We start from the raw sequence: 5,500 nt of genomic DNA, 5'->3' as shown, positions 1-5,500 counted from the left end.
ATATATACGATGGGCTTCTTTCAGTTTCCATCTACCAAATCCACTCACAAGGCTTTGGTCAGCCCGAAAAGCTACAGTAGAAGACACTTGCTCAAGGTGTCACCCGGTGAGACTCAGCCAGGAGGAACTATATGGTTGGGAAGCAAGGTTCTTACCATACAGCCACTCCTGCACCTTTGTTTACATTTTAACATAATACATTTGTAAACAAATACACAATACATAACTGTTATAGCAGTGTAATAAAAAATTTCAGTGAAATAATGGGACGTGAGAATCAAATAGTAGTTGAACCAGTATGAGAAGAATAATTGAAATGTTTTTAATTCAAGAGCCAGAAATACCTGGTCATTTATTTTGTGAAATGCTTCTTGAGTTGTTTGTGCATTTGATTTGAAAGGAACTGTCATCCGACATTTGAGTTGATCCATTGGACTCCTGCTGCTTGTCCTGTGGTCAGTTTTTGGATAATATTGATATTTCCAAACTCAAAGAAGATATAAGGTGTAGTTCTGAAGACAACTCCTATAGTATATGGTATCAATACTGATAAGATTGAACGGCTCGTGTCTTGATTGGCCACAGACTAACAACATGTCTAACAGCAGTGAGGCATCTATGCTCTGTTAACTAACATACCTATGTGTGTATTTAAAAATGGCTAGATTCTTTTCTATGTAAGTTTTAGGTGCCAACTGAAAATAGCAACTGTTGACTGCTCAAAGTCACTTAAAAAGAACATGTCTGTCTGTAGATATGACTTGAACCTAAAAGAAGTGATTTGATTGGCTGGAAATAGCTAAATCAGAGAACCACTCCTGTGGGATTCATCAATATATCTGCCATGCTCAATAACCAAACTCCGTTCATTGATTTAACAGCCATATTAGGTAGTAGTAATCTTTTAACCACCAGGTTGAATCAGCATGTAAATTAAGGGAAGTGTGCAAAACTACCATATTAATATGTGGTGAAGCATGACCTTCGAACATTGGGCCTCACAGAGGCAATGACAAGAGACCAAGACCTTTAGAGATATGCTGTGATTGAGAAGACCTAGCAACTAAAGTGAGATCGCAGCCATGCATGTCCAGCCCAGTTAAGAGTACCCCTGATGCGTTGTGTGATATGATATGCTTGAGATGACCTGCTTAGTCAAGTAAAACCAATATCATAGCTGTGGTCAGTGCCCCCTGACTGGCTCCCATGCCGGTGGCATGTAAAAAGCACCATCCGAATGCGGTTAATGCCAGGTCTGCCTGACTAGCTCCCATACCAGTGGCACATAAAAGCACCAACTGAACGTGGCAGATGCCAGTACCCTTTGACTGGCCCCTGTGCCGGTGGCACATAAAAATCACTATCTGAACATGATCGATGCCAGGCCCGCCTGACTGACTCCTGTGCCGGTGGCACATAAAATGCACCCACTACACTCTCAGAGTGGTTGGCATTAGGAAAGGCATCCAGCTGTAGAAACATTGCCAGATCAGATTGGAGCCTGGTGCAACCCATGCCGGCATGGAAAACAGATGTTAAACGATGATGATGAGGAGGAGGATTAATAGCATATTGGTTTCAAATTTTGGCTCAAGGCCAGCCAGTTCAGTGAAGGAGCTAAATTGATTACATCAACCCCAGTGATACTTATTTTATCAAACCCAAAATGATGAAAGGCAAAGTCAACTCCAGTGGAATTTGAACTCAGAATGTAAAGACAAACAAAATGCTAATAAGCATTCTGTCCAGCATGCTATTGATTCTGCCAGCTCGTTGCCTTAATAGGATGTATTAATATTAATAACATATTGATAACATATCTTTCCTAAATTTTTATAATTTACAATTGCATTCACATTAAAGACTATCTGATTCCTTGTAGACATATGTAGTCTATGATTCCTGGCCATGTTTACTGCTTGCAACCCCTTGTCATGCTTGTTGTCACTTTCATTGGTTGAATCATTTAGTAAACTCTGTTCATGTTCAAGTTTTTGGTAGAACCCATACTAGCAGGACATCTTGTATTTCCTTGTGTTACAAACTTAACAACCAGTGTAGTGTGTGTGTGAATATTTTTAATTCATCAAGAGGTATGTCCCAAATCAATCCACCCTTCCTCTTGTTAATGTAACCATATCACCTGTGTATGTTTCTGAGCACTTGGGTTTGCTATCAACATAGTATTTTGCTTTATTATCGTTACTATCTGTGCCCTCCCCCTCCCTCTATCCCCCCTCTCTCTCTCTCTCTTTCTCTCTCTCTCTCTCTCTCTCTCTCTCTCTCTCTCTCTCTCTCTCTCTCTCTCTCTCTCTCTCTCTCTCTCACACACACATAAGGATTTCATTATATGGAAGCATATCATGTAACAGACTAATTAAGAATAGAACAGATAGGGCTGTCTTTCATGAATGAAGAACGTTCTTGTAGAGCGAAAACATTCTGAATTTCTTTTGTCCATTGTTAGCCTTTCTCAATTGATGACTTGATTATTTTATTAGTGATTCTGTTGGATCTTTCTAGTTGAACACTTGTTTAGGGATGGTGAGTGTAACCCTTTGATGTTGAACTCATTTCTGAGAAATTTCTTGAAACCAACTGCTTATAAATTGTGGGCCTTTACCAGAAACAATTCTGAAAGTCTAACAATGTAACCTCACAACAAAGCATTCAACCAAGCCAGCTTTGGCATAAAACCATCTCATCTACTACATGCCCACTTAGTCAAGGTTCATTTTCTTTGTCTTGCAAATTACTTCGCAACCTCACTAATGCCTGTGCCACAAAAAAGCACTCAGTACACTCTGTAAAGTGGTAGTATTTGGAAGGGCATCCAACCATAGAAACCATGCTAAAGCAGATATTGCAGCTGACACAATTTTTCAGTTCATTGGAGCCTGTTGAATTGCTCTACCCATACTAGCATTGAAGATGAACATTAAATGATGATGATGATAATGATTTTTTCCCTAATCAAACCACTCTTTTGTTGGAAAAATGCTTAAACATAATTTGGCATTTATTTTAAAGGGGAAAATTGTCCAGCAACTCAGTATTCTTTGGTATCTATAGAAATATAAATGGTTTATTATAAGATCATAATAAGTTTTTGCTGGGAGCCTGGTCTGCTAAAGAATTCCAAAAAGGTGGTCTTAAACATTCCCATGAGATATCCAAGTGCCATGGATGCAATTTGCTAAATTTAGAAAGCCAAGTTCTGGTAAGAATTGCCCAGACCAAGAAATAAAGTGCATCAGAACATTTTCGATTGAAGTATTGATGGAAAATAGCCATTTTTCCAAATAATTTTCCAAAGCATCCATGGTGCTTGGATATCTCATGGGAATGCTGCAAGTTCCAGCTATAAGAGACCTCAGGTGTTCTCAGACCCAGCACTGTTGATTTCCTTCATAAAATCAGAATAACAGCAACCTGTCTGAGAAATGAGCCCTTCAACGTGGTGTCGCTGGCCATTCTCTGTGGCAGTGCCTTTGCAAGGCATAGCTGAACATGCTGTTTAGTCTGGGATGTACAACTTGTTACTCCCCACCAATCTTTTACTGCTTGATTCCAACCCCCTTTGTTTCTTTTTCTTATAAATTGTGTTGTCATTGTGTACAAGTCATGTATTATCAGACAATAAGCAACTTGAAATGTTTTTTGTTTTTGCTCTAAATTATTATGATATTTAAATAGAGCTAAATTGAGGAATAAACTATATCCCCGTTGTTTTTCTACAAAATATTATCTTGATCTCTTTGAATTCAGGGTCAACAAGTACTCTGCCTAATGTGGACAGTTTTTTTATATCTTAATATTTTTATTGGTTCTTTATTACCATCTCATTTTATTAGATTTTACTAACACCCATATTGTTATTTCATATGTCATATTACTTGCAGTTTTTTTAATTACTATTTTATTGTCTTGAAATCTTTTATCCATTATTTTACTACTGTGTTTGCTGTCTTAAATATGCAGGTATAGTTTTTGTAATATTAATGCCCTTACTTCCTTTCCTGTAACCCTTTGCTTTGAGCTTTGCTTAGGGTAATTCTTTTTTCATATATATATATATATATTCTTTTACTTGTTTCAGTCATTTGACTGTGACCATGCTGGAGAACAGCCTTGAAGGGTTTTCGTTGAACAAATTGACTTCAGGGCTTATTTTTTTAAGCCTAGTACTTACTCTATTGGTCTCTTTTGCTGAACTGCTAATTTACAGGGACGTAAACACACCAACATTGATTGTCAAGTGGTGATGTGGGGAACAAACAGACACAAGGATACACACACAGAAGAGCTTCTTTCAGTTTCCATCTACCAAATCCACTCACAAGGCTTTGATCAGCCCAAGGCTGTAGTGGAAGACATTTGCCAAAGGTGTCCTGCAGTGGGGCTGGACCTGGAACTATGTGGTAAGGAAGTAAGCTTCTTACCATAGAGCCACATCTGTGCTTATATATGAAGAAAGAACATTTTTTCAAATATTATTTATTAATTTTTGTAATACTCTGTAGCTCAATTCGTCTCTAACCATTCCTGTATTTGCAAGCCTTTAGCTATCAACTTTACAATCTGTAGCTTACATATAAATATTTGAAATTTTAGTTTAACTTGCTTCTCTTCTATCCTACACTTACATAGTCAGTTGCTTTAAAACCATTCTCTTTAAAAACATTCTCATATATTACAATCTCAATGGCATTTATTTACTTTGCTATCAATATTCTTTAAGCTAGCTGAACTTGTTATAGCTCCTGTTTTTTCTACTCTTCATAACTATGTAGGATTTGATTAGTATATTGTTAAAGGGGGTTTATGAGGTTCAGTTTAGGTCTTGGGTTGTTTCCCTCTCAGTTCAATTTCATCATGTTTTGTGTCAGTTATTGAATATTAATGAAGCCACATGGCTCAGTGATTAGAGCATCAGGCTCACAATCATGAGGTAATGAGTTTGATTCCCAGACCAGGGTGTGTGTTGTGTTCTTGAGCAAGACACTTTATTTCACATTGCTCCAGTTCACTCAGCTGTAGAAATGATTTGCAACATCACTAGTGCCAGGCTGCAGTGGCCTTTGCCTTTTCCTTGGATAACATCGGTGGCATGTAGAGAGGAGGCTAGTATGCCTGGGGAACCTTCTAGGTGCAATCTCATGGTCATTCATGACCGAAGGGGGTCTTTACATTTTTACCCTGTATTGAAAATCAATAAAGTAGTAGGCTTGTCCTGGGGTTGATTCAATTAATGACCTTCTCATACAAATTTCATGACTGTATACCAATATAAGAAAATATTCTTTTACTCACATTCTGTGATGTTGAAATTTTTGCTGTTCTTTTGCAACCTGGTCACTGACACAATTTGAAAGCAACTTCTGATTTTTGTTGCTGTTTGACCTTTTGGCATGAGCCACCATTAGTTTCTTTTCAGTTCAGTTCAGCTTCTCTCTCTCTCTCTCTCTCTCTCTCTCTCTCTCTCTCTCTCTCTCTCTCT

The 5,500-nt window shown here is 37.9% G+C and overlaps 1 protein-coding gene across 7 annotated transcripts in view; it reads left to right on the top strand.

Moving 5' to 3' along the window:
• Window positions 1–5,500, top strand: part of LOC106871418 (protein FAM89A) — a 22,660-nt gene that overhangs the window by 5,584 nt on the left and 11,576 nt on the right. For 2 of the 7 annotated variants that reach the window (XM_052971996.1, XM_052972006.1), the window contains exon 2: window positions 4,229–4,421. The exons of the other annotated variants lie outside the window; for them this stretch is intronic. The gene's annotated coding sequence lies outside the window, so the exon portion shown is untranslated. The remainder of the gene's footprint in view (window positions 1–4,228; window positions 4,422–5,500) is intronic. 7 annotated transcript variants of the gene reach the window in all.

This window comes from Octopus bimaculoides, chromosome 1, assembly GCF_001194135.2.
Source record: "Octopus bimaculoides isolate UCB-OBI-ISO-001 chromosome 1, ASM119413v2, whole genome shotgun sequence".
Classification (NCBI taxonomy): Eukaryota; Metazoa; Mollusca; class Cephalopoda; order Octopoda; family Octopodidae; genus Octopus; species Octopus bimaculoides.
Note: the sequence above shows the minus strand (reverse complement) of the source record. Positions and strands in the feature narration are given on the sequence as shown.